Source organism: Bos javanicus, chromosome 22 (assembly GCF_032452875.1).
Source record: "Bos javanicus breed banteng chromosome 22, ARS-OSU_banteng_1.0, whole genome shotgun sequence".
NCBI classification, from domain to species: domain Eukaryota; kingdom Metazoa; phylum Chordata; class Mammalia; order Artiodactyla; family Bovidae; genus Bos; species Bos javanicus.
This window is the reverse complement of record NC_083889.1, coordinates 57,943,619-57,963,079: the sequence shown is the minus strand read 5'-3', so window position 1 is coordinate 57,963,079 and position 19,461 is coordinate 57,943,619. Positions and strand designations below refer to the sequence as shown.

The following is a 19,461-nucleotide window of genomic DNA, read 5'->3' as shown; positions in this document are numbered from 1 at the left end:
CGCTCGGCGAGCCCGGGGCTCTTTGTGTCCGAGCCCCAGCGCGCGTGCGTGTGCGGTGTGTGCCTGTGCGTGTGTGTGTGTGTGTGTGAGAGAGTGAGCGCGCGCGTGTCCCCCGTGGGGGCGTGGCCGGCGCCCCAGACCCGCCCCGGGCCCGCCCCCGGGCCCCGCCCCCGGCCCGGCCAAGCTGGTATTTTTCCACCCAGCAGGATGGGTGATGCTGAGAGCTGCCTGCTCAGACAACAGACACGCGAGGTCAGGAAGAAGCCGCTTATAAATTACTGCTTCCTCCGCGCCGCCACCAGCGCCGAGCTCCGGGTCCTGGCCGCAGCCCGGCTCACTAGTCAGCGCCGAGCCCCAAGGACCGCGAGCTCTGAGGTCGAGCCCCGCCGAGAGGGAGCCCGAAGCGCGGACCCCGCGGGCCAGAGATCGCGCCGGCGGGCAGTCCCTCGGCGCGCGGAACTGAGCGCGGTCGAGCGCAGCGCCGTGGCCGCCCCAGGTACCGAGGGAGACGGAGCCGGGCGCGCGGAGCCCCCGCCTAGTCCCCGCGCCCCCGCCAGCCCCAACCTCCTCCCCGCCCCGGGGGGCCCCCAGTTCCACCAAGGGCGGGACGGAGGGTCGTTCGCTCCGTCCCCCAGCGGGGCTGTTATTGTTCCCCTGGGAAAGGGCTGGGGCATCTCGAGCAAGGAGCCAGGTGTGTGTGTGTGCGAGTGTGTGTGTGTGCGAGTGTGTGTGTGTGTGCGAGTGTGTGTGTGTGTGTGTTCCGGTGTCTCCATCTCACTGGGGGTCTGCAGATATCTCCGTGTCCCCGGGGTGTCTGTGTGTTTCTAGGGGTGGCTGTTTCTCCCAGCACTCGGGTGTCCCCGTGTGTGTCTTCTGTTCTGTGCTCTGGGCAGTGCGTGTGAGGTTCTGGTGTGTGTGTCTGTGATACCTGTGTGTCCGTGTCTTGGGATGCGTGCCCTTGTGCCCCCTGGAGTGCATCTGTGTGAACCTCTGTGTGTGTGTGTGTGTGTGTGTGTGACTGTATCTCCGATTACCTGTCTGTGCACGTGTGTGTCCCCAAGTGGGGCTTCTGTCTCTGGCTCCCCGTTGCGGACACTCGCGTGTCCTCTACTGTACCTGAGGGAGTGTCCCCGGGTGCCTGAAGGACCAAGCGCCCAGAGCTGGTTCTCCAGGGCAGAGCTGAGCAGGTGGAGGTGACAGGGCGGCGCGGCTCTGAGGGTGCGGCGGGCAGGTGGCAGTGCCAACGTCCAGCCACCTGGAGCGGCAGGACGGAGGCCCCCAGGGACAGCCGGCAGGGACAGCGGGACACATCCTTCTCGAGATCTCTCCCTTCCTGCTGGGGGTTCCTCTTTTGCACTGGAGGCTCTGGTCCCCCTCCCACCTGGGGAAGTCAGAGAGAGGCTCGCAGGGGCCTCCGCCGGCGGCTGAGGCTTCGTCCTGGACCAGAGGGGAACCTGTGGGCTGCCCTCCCGGGCACTTGGAGGGAGGTGTGTGCTGGGCCGGGCTATTTTGGTCACTGCTCAGGCTCTGCCAGATCCTGGCCTCCCCCAGGACCAGCCCCAGAGGCTTGGGAGGTAGCCCTGGCCCCTGTTTCCTGCCTGGGGAAATAAATCAGCTCAGTAACTGCCCGGCCACTTGAACAGAGGGTCTCGGGGCTGAGGTTGAGTGGTGCGTGGCTCCCTTGGACTTGGGAGAATTGGCCCCTGCTTTGGTACTGCTGCCATTCAAATAAATGTCATGGGGGAGATCTTTTTTTAATTTCTTTTTAATTTTTTCTTGGCTGGAAAGGAGGGGAATCTCATCCAGAGACTCCCAGCCAGAAGGAGTTTATTTTTATGAGAGCGAGCGGGTGGTGAGCGCTTAGCAACCGCCTGCCTCCCTCTCGACCAGGGAGGCATCCGGGGAGTGTGGGGTGGGCACACGGCGAGCGGGGTGCTATGGGGGTGCAGTGGGGGAGGAATTCCATCAGAATGGCATGGAGGGGCTGGCGGGCCCTGGAGGAGAACCCCCCATAGGGTAAGAGTAGGGAACTGGCTGGAGGTCTTGGGCCTGGCTCAGCACCCCCTGCCCCCGTTGACCTTGGGCAGCCTTTTGGGGGGGCCTCAGTTTTCTCATCTGTAAAATGGGTGGAGTAAACTGGTTAAGGGGTTATTGGAGAATGAGAGGCAGGAGCTTGTCCCCAGGGAGCCAAGACCAAGGACTGCGCCTCTGTCTTAGCTGGCAGATGACCTTGGGTGATTTCCCCTGTCCACTCTGAACCTCAGCTTCGCAGTCCAGGCAGCAAGGACGCCAAGCCGGCCTCACGGCGTCCTTGAGGGGATTGAGGGAGATGAGGCTGAATAAGCCTGTGGTAAGCTGTAAAGCCGGGCTCGGCTTCGGAGCTGCCGATTAGAGGGTGTCACGAGGTCCCGGGTCACTGTGGTGTGGGCAAGGGCCAAGGCGCAGCCTCGGGCTCGTGTCCTCTGGGGCTGCCCTTGGACGACCTGTGGTGCAGCTGCGGGCGCCCTGCCCTGCCCCGTCCTGCCCATCTCACCCTCGGGAGACCCGGCACCAGCTGTGTAGTTGGCAGGCCCCAGTGAGCGGGTGGCGCCCATTTTACAGATGGGCAAACTGAGGGCTACCCAGAGGACTTGGCCTCGATTGGACAGCGCCAGGGTCAGGCTTCAGGAGCGTTGCCTCAGCCAGCCTTGAGTCTGGGCTCTGCGGAGCTTTCGTCACTGCAGAGTTGTAATTGTACCAGCACCTGGGGAGCATGAAGGACAAAGGTCCCCAGGGTTGGAGGGCGAGTGTGTGGGCCCCTCAGCACCTTGATTCTGCCCCTAGTCACTCATTCGGCCTTCTCTGTGCCTCTCCGGGGGCCCTGCCTACCCCAGTGTCAGCCCCCCCCTGCCCCCCTACCCCCGCTGGCAGGCTCTGAGGGTGGTGTTGGCTCACTCTCCACCTGTCAGCTTGTCAAGGGATTCAGGACCCTGTCAGGCTTTATCTGAAGGTCTTTCCAAAGGTCCCGAAATGATAAGACACTCGCAAGTCATTCAGCACGTTCCTGTATACAGGAAAGAGCTGGAAAATAAATGACTGAGGACACCTGGGGTGCAGCCAGGCTATAGCTGGGAGGGGTCTGAGTGGGAATTCAGGCTGGCCTTGGAACCCCAGGGTCAGCGGGCGGGTGTGGGCTGCCTCCCGACCTCTGCCAAAGGTCATCAGTGAGGGTCGGAACCCCAGGGTCAGCGGGCGGGTGTGGGCTGCCTCCCGACCTCTGCCAAAGGTCATCAGTGAGGGTCGGAACCCCAGGGTCAGCGGGCGGGTGTGGGCTGCCTCCCGACCTCTGCCAAAGGTCATCAGTGAGGGTTGGAACCTCAGGGTCAGCGGGCGGGTGTGGGCTGCCTCCTGACCTCTGCCAAAGGTCATCAATGAGGGTCTTCAGGGTCACGTCTCGCTCCTCCGTGATGGCCAACTTATCTCTGCCAAAGTGAATTTACAGGTTCTCTGGGGAGGAGCCCTGTGTGCGGAAATTCCCGGCGGGGGGCGGGGGGGATGCTTTCAAGTGTGAGTGGGAGCTCTTTTTTTTTCTTAAACGTGCCTCATTTCTTTGCTCTGGTCTGTTCTCACCGGGCTCTGGATTTGGAGTAGAATATTGGCCTTCAAAGAGTTCGCAGCCCAAAGAGAGGGAGGGAGCTTGGCAGGATGACTGCCCCTGGTGACCCCGCCGCCCGTGACTGCTCTCACTGGGTGTGAGATGCCAAGGGTGTAGGCAGGAGACGTTCCAGCTTCTCAGAGGAGGTGATGCTGGAGCTGGCAGAGGGACAGGGCGGGCTGGCATTCCAGGCAGGGGGGCATAGCGGGCGCAGAGGCACGGCGCAGGCAGTAGACAAGCCTGTGTGTCGAACAAGCCTCGCAGGGGACCCAGCTGGAGAGAGGAGTAGGAACCAGGTGGTGGAGCACTGGGCACATGGGCCGTGGAGATAGAAATAGCATCAGGCCGGGTTTAGGGGCAGCGGCGTAGAAGCCAGGTCAACCTGAGGGGGCAGGAGGCCCTCACGGGGAGTGGGGGGACCAGGCAGAGGTCCGGGATCCAAGGCGGCCAGGCTACTGCTCGTCAGGGCATAAAAGCATTTTCCATGCCAGCGAATCTTGCCCTGAGCTCTTGTAAACACGGGGTGAAGGCCCGGACATGCTGTTTAACAGATACACAGGCCATTAACCGTGCCTCTGGCCTCCCCAGAGCAGGTAGCCCTGGCACCTGAGCTGGAGTGCATCTGCCCTGGACAAGGCGTGGATCAGGGCGTCCCTGCCCACCTCACCTGCTCAGAGGCTTCGTTTGGAGACCACGGCTGAGGGGCAGGGGTGGGGGGGCAGGGAGAGGGCAGAGAGGATGGAAATTGCTCTTCTGTTTCTAAACACCGACTTGCAGATGAGAACTCACCCAACATAAGCAAAGGGGAGGGGGTGTGCAGGCAGTGGGGGCAGGTCACCCCAACCAGAGTCTGGTAGCAGAATTAACCTGAGTGACTTGGTACACATTCCGGTTCCCAGGCTTGGACTTACAGGACCCAAATCCCCAGGGGATGGAGCCTGGGCATCGGTATGTTTCCAAGTTTTCAACTGTGACTGTTTAAAAAAATATATTAAAATTGAGATATGATTTGCATTCAGTGAAATGCAAAGATTCTGTTACAGTTTGTTGAGTCTTGTCGGATCGCTACACCTGTGTAGCCACCATTCAGGTCAAGCTGGAGAACGTTTGCAGCTCCCCTGGAAAGTGGACGTGTGCTCTCCTGCTCCCAGAGACAACCGGTTTCTGATTTCTATCACCGTTAGGTTTGCCAGGCCTAGAACTGGGTGGATTTATATGGTACATACCCTTCTGTGTCTGGCTCCTTTCCGCTGGATGATTTAAGATCCATCCACGCTGTTGAGGGTGTCAGTGGTTGGTTCCTTTGATTGCTGAGGAGTGGACGGATGGGTGGACGCCCCTCGGTTTGCTGTGTCCACTCTCCTGTGGATGGACATTTGGCTTGTCTCCAGTCTGGGGTGGTTATGAATGAAGCTTTTATGGGCCCTTGTGTACAAGTCTCTTTGTGGGCATATATTTTCATTTCTCTAAGAGTGGAGCGGCTGGGGCGTAGGGTAGATATTTGTTAACTTTATGAGAAACTGTCAAGAGTGGCTTTTAATTACAGAAACAGTAGACCTCAAGCAATACAACACTGTACCAAGTAAAAGTGGTTCTTGAAGAGGATTTTTTAAGAAGCGCAGTCTGGGCTTCAGCCTGTGCGTCTGGCTGACATTCTGTTCTCTCGTCCCTGCCGTCTGCCCCTTCCTATAGTAACAGTGAGGCCTTTAAGAGTACACGTTGCCCTCTGCATGCAGCTTTGGCTCTACCCCTCAGATGTCTAGATGGACATGTATTCCTTCTAATTCCCTTTTAGATCAGTTTTCATTTCAGTTCTGGTTTCCCCTTGGACCCAGGGTTCGTTAGGATCTGTCCAGCGAGCGAGCTGTGGTTCTGTTTTGTTGTTAACGACAGGGGCGTCATCCTGTTCTCAGTTCTGCCAGTTTCACTGTTCAAAGAGCAGACCGCTGTGGAGCCGACGTTCATCAGAACGTACAGGTCTCCCAGCCATTCTGAACAGCTAGTCTGCATTTGGGAGTCATTGACTGAGCCTGGCCTGTCTTATTCACCCCGAGAGCCGCCAGCTCAATGAATGAAATGCCCCCACCCGACGGCTTTGAACTTACCCTGAAAGTGGGCAGAGAAGCCTCCGAGGGCCGGAACCGATGCTTATTCAGCCCCGACGGGTCTCTTAAATCCCTTCCTGCGTTTAAGCCCTGTGCCTGACTCGGGGGTTCTCACCTCCATCTTCTGGAAGACTTCGTCCACCCTCAGAAAAGAGCCTTCTCGCCCACCACATGTTGGTACCAGAAGGACAACCAGTGTCTCTGCCCCTCCTCCTCCTGCTGCATGTGCTTTTTTCACTGAGCGTCTTCAAGGCTTCTGGCCTAGGACAAAAGCCAGAGGGAGGGATGGTGGATAGACCAGCCCCTGGGCTGAAGGCGCTCCCAGTCTGGGGAAAGAAGATCTGTATCAGGAAGGAGTTAATGAACAATCCCAGGGCATCACGCCAGGGGCAGGGAACGCTAGGGAAGGTGGCTGGGGGTGTGCAGACTTTGGGGTCACGGAGTTAAGCGGACCCCACCCACCCATTTAATGGATGGGGAGACTGAGGTCTGAAGGAAGGCTCCATCGACAAGAGGCCCTTGTTCACAAACTTGTGGTTCTGCCCGCCCCCCTCACCAGCTCGGCCCTCAGCCCGCCCTCCCTGAGCGGAGGCTGGGACCACGTCTCTGCGGGCTCCCTGGTGGGGACATTCTGCGAGTCTTCCCCTTCCCACCACTCTCCCCTCCATACAGGACGGAAGAGCTGCAGCGGGGTCCGCGCAGAAAGTCCTTAACACCGCCAGGGTGCTGCTGCCCGCTGGGGGTGCAGGGTGCGGCTGGCCTTGGGTTTCAGCCGAGTCATGCTCCTTTGGGGCAGGGCTCAGGAAGGGGGCGGTCTTAAAGGCTCTGCCCTTCCGCCCCACGGCCAGTCAGCACCTGGAGACCCAGGGCCGCTCGTGCCTGGTGGTGGACTCAGGCCTTGGTCTTCAGAACAGCCGTTCTGTTACCCGATGGCACCTGGTGACTTCTCTCGGGGCGAATGCTATCCCAGCCCAAGACCACAGCCTGCTCACCCAGCCTCATGCCTCCTGGGCTTCGCTTTCGTTTGTGGGGTTGCCAGGAAAGAGGGGGCTGGGAAATGGGGGTGTTGGCTCTCAGCAGCTCGTCACTGTCTGGCTCCCAAGCCGGCAGGGGCTCCCTAATGCTTCGTGAAATCAGGTCCAAACTCCCCAGCCTGGTGTTCAGGGCCTCACCTGATCTGGCTCCCGCCCAGGGCATATTCTCTCCTGCTCCCACATCTCAGCGCCCCGCCCTATGATCCGGCTGGTTTCTGCTCCTAGGCCCAGCCTCCAGCTCTCAGCCCACCCCATACCTCAACCCAAAAGCCCCTTCCTTCCTTCCTTCCCTCCTAAGTCCCACTCCCCCAGGGCCAGCTTGAGGCCGCCTGCTTCATGAAGGCTTCTTGCAGCCCCTTAATGATGCTGGCACATCATAAGCCCCCCCAAAGATGATCTGCATCCAGGTGGGCTTAATCTCGCCTTCCTCTGAGCCCCGGAGGACCTCTTCTCTGCCTGGAACCCAGACCTGTGAGGTCTTGCCTTTTGTCCAGTCACCTGGCCGACGGCATGGCAGGCCGCAGTGGCCATCCGTGCTGCCTGAGTCCCTTTGTCCTGAAATAAGAGCCTGCAGTTTGACCGTCTGAGTAGGTCCTTGGAAATTACATCCACCCATCTCCATACATCCCTCCAACAAATGTTAGTTCCAGACCCTGTCCTGGGCCCCAGGCATGTGGCAGGTGGACAGGGCAGACCAGCTCGAGCCCTCATGGGGCTGACCACAAGAGTTAAAGGACTTGTTAAAGGGCACCACAGCATCAGGGTTTGGGAGCCCTTGGCCCTGGCTTGCTGTGTGACCTAGGCAAGCCCTTCCCCCTCTCTGGTCCTAACCTGTAAGGAAGCGTCACTTCCAAGGGAAATGCCTGCTGAGTGAAGCTGGGAAGGACCCTTTTTCTTTCTGTTGGGGAGCACACACCATCAGCACAGGGGTGATGGGCCTCTGGGGCCCCCTTTAAGGATTCAGCTGTGGTCCCGTCGGTTTTCAGCATGTCCGAGCCCTTGCTCTACAAGGGGCCACCTGATCTGGGAGTTAGAGTTCAGAGATGCTCTGTTCAGAGCTGTCGAACAGGTCTTTAATGAAAAACTCTTCCTTGGGGGAAGAAAGTGGGTTTTTATTCCATCATTGGTAGAAGGTATGTTGGTGTTCAGTTGCTAAGTCGTGTCCGACTCTTTGCAACCCCATGGACTGCAGCCCACCAGGCTTCCCTGTCCTTCACTGTCTCCGGGAGCTTGCTCAAACTCACGTCCACTGAGTCCACTGGATGGAGTGATGCCATCCAACCATCTCATCCTCTATCGTCCCCTTCTCCTCCTGCCCTCAATCTTTCCCAGCATCAGGGTCTCTTCCAACGAGTTGGCTCTTCGCATCAGGTGGCCAAAGTATTGGAGCTTCAGCTTCAGCATCAGTCTTGAGAGTCCGTTGGACAGCGAAGAGATCAAACCAGTCAATCCTAAAGGAAATCAACCCTCAGTATTCTTGGTAGAAGAATATAGCTTAGAATGAATCTTAAAAAAAAAAAAAAAAGACCTGCCCTTCCAGCCTCTGTCAGTGAGGACTGAGCAGAATTTGTTGCTGCTTCCACTTCTCATCGGTAGAAGTGGTGAGTTTGCAAAGATTGCATCCCAGGCCTGAATAAAAGGGTACAGTTCAGTTCAGTCGCTCAGTCGTGTCCGACTCTTTGCGACCCCATGAATCGCAGCACGCCAGGCCTCCCTGTCCATCACCAACTGCCGGAGTTCACTCAGACTCACGTCCATCGAGTCAGTGATGCCATCCAGCCATCTCATCCTCTGTCGTCCCCTTCTCCTCCTGCCCCCAATCCCTCCCAGCATCAGAGTCTTTTCCAATGAGTCAACTCTTCACATGAGGTGGCCAAAGTACTGGAGTTTCAGCTTTAGCATCATTCCTTCCAAAGAAATCCCAGGGCTGATCTCCTTCAGACTGGACTGGTTGGATCTCCTTGCAGTCCAAGGGACTTTCAAGAGTCTTCTCCAACACCACAGTTCAAAAGCATCAATTCTTCCGCGCTCAGCCTTCTTCACAGTCCAACTCTCACATCCATACATGATCACAGGAAAAACCATAGCCTTGACTAGATGGACCTTTGTTGGCAAAGTAATGTCTCTGCTTTTGAATATGCTATCTAGGTTGGTCATAACTTTCCTTCCAAGGAGTAAGCGTCTTTTAATTTCATGGCTGCAGTCACCATCTGCAGTGATTTTGGAGCCCCCAAAAATAAAGTCTGACACTGTTTCCACTGTTTCCCCATCTATTTCCCATGAAGTGATGGGACCGGATGCCATGATCTTCGTTTTCTGAATGTTGAGCTTTAAGCCAACTTTTTCACTCTCCACTTTCACTTTCATCAAGAAGCTTTTGAGTTCCTCTTCACTTTCTGCCATAAGGGTGGTGTCATCTGCATATCTGAGGTGATTGATATTTCTCCCGGCAATCTTGATTCCAGCTTGTGCTTCTTCCAGTCCAGCGTTTCTCATGATGTACTCTGCATATAAGTTAAATAAGCAGGGTGACAATATACAGCCTTGACGAACTCCTTTTCCTATCTGGAACCAGTCTGTTGTTCCATGTCCAGTTCTAACTGTGGCTTTCTGACCTGCATACAGATTTCTCAAGAGGCAGGTCAGGTGGTCTGGGATTCCCATCTCTTTCAGAATTTTCCACAGTTTATTGTGATCCACACAGTCAAAGGCTTTGGCATAGTCAATAAAGCAGAAATAGATATTTTTCTGGAACTCTTGCTTTTTCCATGATCCAGCAGATGTTGGCAATTTGATCTCTGGTTCCTCTGCCTTTTCTAAATCCAGCTTGAACATCAGGAAGTTCACGGTTCACGTATTGCTGAAGTCACTGCAAAATAGTCTCCAAGGGGCAGCTCTGGGCCGCCCGCGTATTTTAAGTTGTCCACTTGGTTTTATAAAATCGAGCCAGTATTTTTTTTCAAGGTGGATATGTTTTTATTACCTCTGGCAGCTCAGTTTCTCTGAAGAGCCCCTCCGCCTCACCCAGCACACCCCTGGGACTCTGAAGCCTGCCCAGCCCACCACCCCTTCTTAGGTATAGTCCAGCTGCTGGTGGATCCCAGGCGGGTGGGAGCCTTCCTGCTGGATTCCTTCAGCAGGCTGACAGGGTGGAAAGGGTAGAGGAACCCCCAGCCCTTTGAGGGGCCCCTTCGTGCTTTCAAGGGGGTGTTTCAAGGCTGGAACTGGAGGAATCCAGCCACCCCCACCCACCTGCCCACTTCCACCTGGGCCCCGCTCCATGGGCCCAGGGGGCAGGGCTGGGCCTGGCTGCAGTGGGCACCTCTCAGGGCAGCCCCCCTGCCAACCTCTGCTCTGACTGAGGCTGATCCGCCTCCTTAAATGTAAAAGGTTCAACCTGCAGAGAGGACCAGACAACCAGCCTCTGCTGAAAGCCCCCACGCTGAGACCTGGAATGTTGTTGCTGTTTTATTACCTAGGCTGAACCATGAGTTAAGGCCAGTGGTCCACTCACTAAGCCTCATGTCCCCTCCCCTCTCCTGAGCCATCCAGGGGCTTGTCGTTCGTTGGGAGGCTGGGAGAACCTGGAGGATTTTTCTCCCCTTGCTTACCCTTTCATGACCTCTGACCCCTGCCCACTGTCCCCCAGGCCTCTGGGGGTTGTCGCCTCTGCCCTGGGATGTTGCAACAACCGGGGGTGGTAGCTGAGCCCTGTGCCAACGCTCAGACCCGGAAGGCGGAGGCTTCACTTGGGATCTTGTTAGAACGCCCCTTCCCTGGCAGGAGGACGAAGGTGGGGCCTGAGAATCTGCATTTCTCACCAGCTCCCGGGTGCTGGCAAGGCTGCTGGTCTGGGGTGGGTGGGGTGGGCATGCTCTGTAAGCCAGGTCCTGAACCTTATGAGAATCCGTCTCCCTAATCACCAGAGGCAGCTTCTTCCCCTTTGCATTGGAAAGCGCAGGCCCCAGAGAGCGCAGGTAACTTGCCCGAGGTCCCGAAGCTGGGAGCTGTGAGCCAGGCCAGGCCCTCTGGGCCAGTGCCACCTTGGAAAGGCGGTTAGCGGGGAAGCCGTTTTCTGTTGAACGGTGTCCCTAGTCCAAAAGCCCCAGGAGGCTTTTCAAGGCAGCCAAGTCGGATGTAAGTCAGGGAGAGCCAGGGCCAGCTAGGCTGCGCGGGATGGGGTGCTGGCGTGTGGCCTGGTAGGGGGAGAAGCTGGAGACGGGGTGCTCACAGCTCCTGGCAGACCAGCGTGGGGCCTGCCTCCCCGCTGTTTAGATAAATCCCCGGGTGGAGAGCTGGCTGGAAGGGTCAGCAGTGGGACAGGCCGAAGCTGAGACCCGGTGTGTTGTTTAAAGGCTGGCCTCTCCTCATAGTCGCAAGGGCACTTTTCCTTAACTGGGAGTCTGCTTTGGGGACTGAAGGGCTATGTTCTCCCACCTGGCTGGGCCTTCACTTTTGCGCTGGGCACCTGCCCCAAACAACTGGGAAGAGTGGAATAGATTTAGGGTCTGGGTCCTCGAAATGTGGTCACTGGCGGGAGCAATCCGAATTTCGAGGGGAGCCTGTTAGAATGCAGAACCTGGGACCCTGCCCCAAGCATCTCCACCCCAGCCCTGCTGACTCAGACCCTGGCGGGAGTGCCCAGTCCTCTGGGTTTTAACAAACCCTCCAGGCTTCACTCAGGAGAAGGGCTGATTTCTCCATCTCCAGCCAAGTATCCAGGGGTGGGGGAGGGTCAGTTCTAACCTTTGCAACTGGCTAGAGTACCAAGGCTGCCAGGGGACCTCAGACGTCATTTCCTCTGTGGCTCCCTTTTCTGATGGCCCGGGTGGCAGAGAGAGAAAGGGACATGCATAAACTCACACTGCAGATTCAAGGCAGATGGGGTCTGGGGTCCTAGGGCTGCAAGTGGCAGGAATCAGTTCAAACATATTCTGACTCCGTTAAGGGAAGAGCCCAGAGTCGCACTTCAGGTGTGGCTGGATCGAGGTGCTGAGAGAGGTCTCGGGGCCCCGTTTCTTTCTTGTTCCTGTGCTCCGTGTCGCTCCTCTGGTGGCCCCACTCTCCCTGGGGTGCCCCCAGCTATACAGCGTGTTACCCACCCCCACCCCCAGCAGAGCCACCTCAGCCTAGAGAGAGCTTTCCTTTTTTCCCAGGATTTTGCACACAAGCGCCTGTCATCCTTCTCAGTCTCCAGTCTTGGTCACGTGCCTGTCCTGGAGCCAGTCATGACAGCCCTCTGATGGGCTCAGTCCAGCTTGCATGCCCACCCCTGGAAGTAGGAGATGGGCTTAGCCCACCCAGAACCCCGTGGGCTGAGAGGAGCGGGGGTGGTCTCCAGGGAGAACAGATGCGGGGAATAGCCCCAGAAAAAGGGGTCCAGGTGCCTGCACGCTAGCTTGATGCAAAGGGACTTGGTGCCATTTTTCCCTCTTCTCCGAGCTGGGCCGGCCTCATGTACCTGCTAAGGTCTCATTTTGGACCAAATTTTCTTCCCCCGTGTCTGGTTCCTTGAGCATTGCACCTGTAATTGTGCACTGAACATGCTAGCTTCCTCACCCTCTTTGTGTCTCTTCCCTGGGCGTGGTCCTGGATAACATCCATGCCGTTTCCACCGCCTGCACCCACTGCAGACATTACTAATCCACCCAGAGTTCACAGAGCCACGTGTCCACCCAGAGGAGGAAGCCTCCGCCACTGGATTCCAGGCTCCAGGAGAGCGAGGCCCTCAGCTGTCTTATTCACTACCGGGCTCCCAGGGCCTCCAACACTGCCTCCCATGTAGTCGATACTCGATAAATAACTGACTCAGCCTTCCTACGCCCAGCGCCCAGGACACAGCGGGTGGCCGTGTGAGCCTGCGGGGACGGGGGCCCCATAGACTGCTGGAACCCAGCTCTGAGTCTGGGGAAGAGGCCCTACAGGCAGGGCTGCAGGTACAAAGAGGAAGTAAGTGCCCAGTCCTGGAGGCCTCTCTGCTCTAACAACCCCTCCCCCCACCCACCGCCCCCACTAATCCATTTAACTGTTCATCCAAGTGTGACGCCTTCCTTGATAAGGAAGCACTTCCTGGTTTTCTGCATTTTTTTCAGGAAACCTGGAGAGCCTTTCAGGACAGCTCTGCAGGTGAAATGAGAGGCAGACGTGATCCACCCCCACTTGCCTTGTTTCTCAAACCAAGTCCCAAAGAACCGAAGTGGTCTATTTAAAAAACAAAAAAAAGGTTTTGAGGGTCAGTCACATCCGGGGACCACTTGACTCAGCCCAGTTCAACAGGTGTCCCTGGAGCACTGAAGCTTAGCCTCTAACCAGGAGATGAGTGTTATTAATACATTCTTCATCTAGACAGTCACTCACAGCCCTGGGCACATGGCTGAGCCAGGGGGCAGCTCATAGGAGCGTAGGTTTTGGGGTTCGAGCTGGGGGTGGGCGTCCCTTACCCCTTCTCAGACAGCAAGAAGAGGCTTTCCCCCTCCTGACTGCCCCTCCCAGCTCTGCTTCTCGCCCCTGACTATTTTAGGGACCCTGCACCCGGGCAGGGGGTGTGTGAGCATGTGCCCGTGCGTGAACATGTGGTGTGTGTGTGTGCACTCGTGTGTGAGTGTGTGTGTGCACTCGTGTGTGAGTGTGTGTGGAAGTATCAAGTGCCCCCCGGATGTGGACGGGTTCCCAGGGCCCAGAGCAGTGTCTGACATAGTAGATGCTCAATAAGGGACTGACTCAGCGTTGCTGCCCCCAGCGTTGCGGGCTGGGTGGTCACGTGGGGAACAGACCCCAGGGTCCTACGTGCCTCACAGCCGACCAGACCTCTTCTTCCCTTCTCTGCTGCCTCCCCTCACCACAGGTCCAGAGCAACAGCGCTTTGTGAGAAGCCTCCAAAACGTAAGTGGCGTCTGACCTCCCCGCGGTCGCGGTGTCTCGCCGTGGGTGGCAGGGACCCATGGGGGTGGGGGGGTGATGTGTTGCAAGATCCCAGATCGAAGTGCCAGGACGCTGTCTGCAGGTCACCTCCGGACGTCCAGGACCCTGTCCACAGGTTACCTGGGGATGGCGGGTCCATGGTCCGGCTTGGCCACCTGTGCGCGTTGGCGGCAGGGAGACAGCCCTGCAAAGCTGCGTACACTGATTCTGGAGTCCTGGCCCGGCTCCCCGCCTGGCTCTGCATTGGGCACGGAGGGGGCCCTCGCGGGGTCGATGCTGAGGTTCGGGGTCAGGCGCATGTGAAAGGGGCTCCCAGCTGATGGGATGCTCAAGGAATCGGGCTGCCATCCCAGTCATCTTTTCATTGCATTTTCTCTTTATTAAAAAAAGAGGAAAACCTTCAGGGAAGTTGCAAGACTGTTACTGTGAAGCCCTGTGTGTCCTTCCGTTGGATCTTCCCACTGGGAGCAGCGTCGTCCTTGGCTTCACGGCTTTACCACGAGCTGTGAAAACAGCCATGTTTGCGTTTACTGCGGTTGCCTCTGCGGGGAGTTTTGGGCGTGATGCCTTTTACCTCTAATCCTTCCACCTGCCCTTCGTGAGTGCAAGGACTTTCGTTCTCGTGCAAGCCCACAGTGACCAGCCCTGGGACATCTAACGTTGACACGGTTCTGTTATCTAATCGACATTAATAGCGTTTTGAGTTTTGCTGATTGTCTCGTGTGTGCAGAACTTCCCCCTGCCTCCACCCCAGTTTAGGATCACAATATGCTTTTTTTCTTTTTTTTATTGGAGGATGATTGCTTTACGGTGTTGTATTGGCCTCTGCCGCATTCCAGCATGAGTCAGCCACAGGTACACTTATGTCCCGTCCCTCCGGAGTCAGCCTCCCATCTCCCACCCCACCCCACCCCTCTCGTTGTCACAGAGTGCAGGCTTGAGCGCCCCGTGTCACGCAGGGCATTCCCACTTGCTGTTTATTTTGCATACGGTGGGGTGCATTTTCCATGCTATTCTCTCAATTTGTCCTACCCTCTCCTTCCTCTGGGCTTCCCCTGTGGCTCAGCTGGTGAAGAATCTGCCTGCAATGCGGGAGACCTGGGTTCGATCCCTGGGGTGGGAAGATCCCCTGGAGAAGGGAAAGGCTACCCACTCCAGTACTCTGGCCTGGAGAAAGCCTGGAGAATTCCTAGAGAATTCCATGGACTGTGTAGTCCATGGGGGTCACAGAGAGTCGGACACGACTTAGCGACTTTCACTTTCACTGTTTCTCCTTCCTCCACTGTTTCCACAAGTCTGTTTTCTATGCCTGCATCTCCATTGCTGTCCTGCAAAAGGTTCACCAGTACTGTCTTTCTAGATTCCACATGTGTGCATTAATGTACGATACTTGTCTTTCTCTTTCTGACTGACTTTAGTAGTGCTTTTAATGTGTTTGTTAAAAGGGTTTGGTGGGGGCAGGAACCTGACTCAAGCCACTTTTCTGCAGTTGCCTTCTAAGCCTTGATTTAAACATCCCCACTGTGTGTGTGTGTATGCTCAGCTGTGTCTGACTCGCTGTGACCCCACAGACTGGACCCCGCCAGCCTCCTCTGTCCATGGGATTCTCCAGGCAAGAATACTGGGGTGGGTTGCCATGCCCTTCTCCAGGGGATCTTCCCTACCCAGAACCCGGGTCTCCCACATTGCAGGCAGATTCTTTACCATCTAAGCCACCAGGGAAGCCCCTAGGGGTTTTCAAAGAAGTCTTTGAGTCGTGTGTTCAGTAAGAAGCACACTTCATGACAGGTTGCGGCGAGTACTTACACACGCATGAGACTGAAACCAAAGTTTCACAAAGTGATGCGCGCAGCCTTGTCGTCTGTAGGACTCTCTTCTCTCCTGTTCGCCTTCTTAACAACCATCACCCTGACCCCCTCGGTTGATTTCATGACCCACTAGTACATCTTTGTCTGGAATTTGAAAACCTGGCTTCCTAGGCAGAAATTTCTCCTGCGGTTCGAGCTTCCCAGGGCTGGGTTTGGTTGACTGGGGTCACCTGGGAAGCCAGGACTGGGAGAAATGCCCGAAGACCCTTGGTGGATCCGATTCCACCCCGCCATCAAGCCACCAGCCCTGAGTCTCTGTCACCAGCAGCCACGGGCCCTGGCCCCACCCAAGACCTGTCCTTCGTGGCTTGACTTCAGGTGCAGAGAGCCAGGCTGGCACATCCCGGGTGGCTCTGGACACCTCCCTGGCCAGCTGCCAAGTGGCACGGAGTTGCCCCCGCTCTGGGTCAGCCTCCGGAGTCATCACTGCCATAAATAGCGAGAGGAATCATCTCGAACATGGACGGAGCTCTTTAGCAACGTCCACTGTGCCTCCGAAGGTTTGCACGATAGTGGATTTTCTCCCGCTGTGGCCCTGGGACGGGCACGGTGCTGCCCTGTGTAGGGACGACCACCAAGCCCTGCATGCCGTCTCTGTGTCAGACTCCGCTGGCACCGCAGGTGCCTGCTGCCCTCGCAGTAACCATCCATGCCATGGTGGTGCTCCACCCCACAGATGCGGAAACTGAGGCTCAGAGTGGTGATGCGACCGCCCGTTCACCCCCGGGTCACACAGGACATGAACTCTGGTCAATCTGACTGGTGCCAACACCACCCAGCAGGGCCCTCCCCCGCCCGCTCCCCCAGGCTGGAGCAGACTCTGGTCCAGCCCTTCCCCCCGCCCCGAGGCCTCTCACTGGTTAATGAGTAGCCCAGGGCAGCCTGGAAGCCAGGTGCCTACCGCCCTGAAGCTGGAATGTGCATTCTGCTCCAGATAAAGACACTCTTGTGCAAGGGGCTTGGCCCTTAGAGGCAATCCACAGAGGCAGGCCACACGTTCCTCTCTTCCAAGGCTTGCTGATCCGTCCACACTTGGTGGGAGCCCATTTGACAAGAGAGGCTTATCTGACGCCTCCTCCAAGCAGCCCTTCAGGTTTAGTCTTCCTGCTGGGTCTCCCTGGCCGCGGACTGGCAGGGAACAGGGTCTGGAGGGCGGTGTCTTTAGAGAACAGTTGCCTTCTCTGACGTCTCGGCTCCGCTGGGTGTCTGGACTTAAGTTCCCACCTGAGAAAGGGCACGATGATCACTCAGGGGCCCCCACAGAGTCGAGGATCTGACCGATGTGTGTGTGTCTGTCAGCTGGTCAGCAGACCCTGGGTTACTAATGAACCCGCCAAAAGCAGTATTCCTGACCCGGAGGGCAACCCATGTGGTGGAAAGTCCATGGAGCTGGAGAGTCAGCCAGGCCGGGCTCAAATGCCAGCTCCAACCCTGGCCAGCTGTGTGACCTCGAGGGCGGTCACTGGCCGAGCCTCTCAAAGCTTCCTCTTCCCTACCCAGCTGTGAAATGGAGCAGTGAGAGCCCCGGGAGGGGGAGACAGTGGAGAGTCAGTGGTAATGACTGGTCCTCCCAGGGGGTTTGGGAGGGCTGGAGCTCGTAACAAAGTTGGTGCCAGAACCAAGTAGCATTTCTTATCTCCTCTCCCAGGTGGGATCCCTGAATAACAGCCCCCACCCCGCCGACCTGAAAATCAGATCCACCCTCTTGGGTGCCCCGGAATCTGAGGAAGGGGGAGTCTCTTTGGGCTTATCGTAAGAGTTCCTGTGGGCCTTCTCCATCTGCGCCTCCTCAACCATCCCCACCCACCCCGCCCCAGCTTGTAAACTCTGACGGAGGTAGGGGTGTCAGTACAGGCAACCGGCGACCACCCACCAAACTTGCTGCTTCGAAGGGCCTAGACAGAAATGTCTTTGTTCCCTGATTATGTTATACGATTTTTTAAAAACAGAGACACCTTTGACATACAACGGTAGTGTAAATTTAAGATGCGCAGTGTCTTGATTTTGTCCACTGCTGTTGCGGTACGAGCGTCACTGTAGCATTTACTTAACACCTCCACTCCATCACTGAATGATTTCTTCTGGTGTGGAGACGTTACACGCTTTTCATACAGAAGTTCGGAGAGCACAGAAAACTCGTAAGAAGAAAATCAAGTTCGTCTCTAGTCCTGCCATCCAGAGATAACCAACCTCAGTTCAGTTCAGTTCAGTCGCTCAGTCGTGTCTGACTCTTTGTGACCCCATGAATTGCAGCAAGCCAGGCCTCCCTGTCCATCACCAACTGCCGGAGTTCACTCAGACTCACGTCCATCGAGTCAGTGATGCCATCCAGCCATCTCATCCTCTGTCGTCCCCTTCTCCTCCTGCCCCCAATCCCTCCCAGCATCAGGGTCTTTTCCAATGAGTCAACTCTTCGCATGAGGTGGCCAAAGTACTGGAGTTTCAGCTTTAGCATCATTCCTTCCAAAGAAATCCCAGGGCTGATCTCCTTCAGACTGGACTGGTTGGATCTCCTTGCAGTCCAAGGGACTCTCAAGAGTCTTCTCCAACACCACAGTTCAAAAGCATCAATTCTTCCGCGCTCAGCCTTCTTCACAGTCCAACTCTCACATCCATACATACCACAGGAAAAACCATAGCCTTGACTAGATGGACCTTTGTTGGCAAAGTAATGTCTCTGCTTTTGAATATGCTATCTAGATTGGTCATAACTTTCCTTCCAAGGAGTAAGCGTCTTTTAATTTCATGCTGCAGTCACCATCTGCAGTGATTTTGGAGCCCCCCAAAATAAAGTCTGACACTGTTTCCACTGTTTCCCCATCTATTTCCCATGAAGTGATGGGACCGGATGCCATGATCTTCGTTTTCTGAATGTTGAGCTTTAAGCCAACTTTTTCACTCTCCACTTTCAATTTCATCAAGAGGCTTTTGAGTTCCTCTTCACTTTCTGCCATAAGGGTGGTGTCATCTGCATATCTGAGGTGATTGATATTTCTCCTGGCAATCTTGATTCCAGCTTGTGCTTCTTCCAGTCCAGCGTTTCTCATGATGTACTCTGCATATAAGTTAAATAAGCAGGGTGACATTATACAGCCTTGACGTACTCCTTTTCCTATCTGGAACCAGTCTGTTGTTCCATGTCCAGTTCTAATTGTGGCTTTCTGACCTGCATATAGATTTCTCAAGAGGCAGGTCAGGTGGTCAGGTATTCCCATCTCTTTCAGAATTTTCCACAGTTCATTGTGATCCACACAGTCAAAGGCTTTGGCATAGTCAATAAAGCAGAAATAGATGTTTTTCTGGAACTCTCTTGCTTTTTCCATGATCCGGCGGATGTTGGCAATTTGATCTCTGCTTCCTCTGCCTTTTCTAAAACCAGCTTGAAAATCTGGAAGTTCACGGTTCACATATTGCTGAAGCCTGGCTTGGAGAATTTTGAGCATTACTTTACTAGCATGTGAGATGAATGCAATTGTGCGGTAGTTTGAGCATTCTTTGGCATTGCCTTTCTTTGGGATTGGAATGAAAACTGACCTTTTCCAGTCCTGTGGCCACTGCTGAGTTTTCCAAATTTGCTGGCATATTGAGTGCGTGCATGTATCAGCGTTTGGGTAACGTGCCTTATTTAAAATTTTCCAAACCGAACTCATAACATGGCTTTTAGGAGCCAGTTTCTCCCACCACACACACACACACCCCAAACTATTTCTAGGAGTCTTTTGGGGTCTTGGATCTTCTATCTCCAGGGTTGGCAAACTTCTTAAAGGGTTGGCCAGTATGTACTGTGGGCTTGGGGGCCGTGTGCTCTCCCCTCTGCTGTTGCAGCTAGAACCCAGCCAACACAACAGGCACAGGATGGGTGGAGCTCTGTGCCAATAAAACTTTATTTACAAAAGCCG

General features: G+C 55.9%; 1 protein-coding gene across 1 annotated transcript in view; it reads left to right on the top strand.

Annotated features, from left to right (window-relative positions):
• The first annotated feature begins 417 nt into the window (after positions 1-417).
• SLC6A6 (solute carrier family 6 member 6) overlaps positions 418-19,461 on the top strand; it is an 83,878-nt gene continuing 64,834 nt past the window's right edge. Inside the window, exon 1 of the mRNA XM_061397237.1 lies at positions 418-496. The gene's annotated coding sequence lies outside the window, so the exon portion shown is untranslated. The remainder of the gene's footprint in view (positions 497-19,461) is intronic.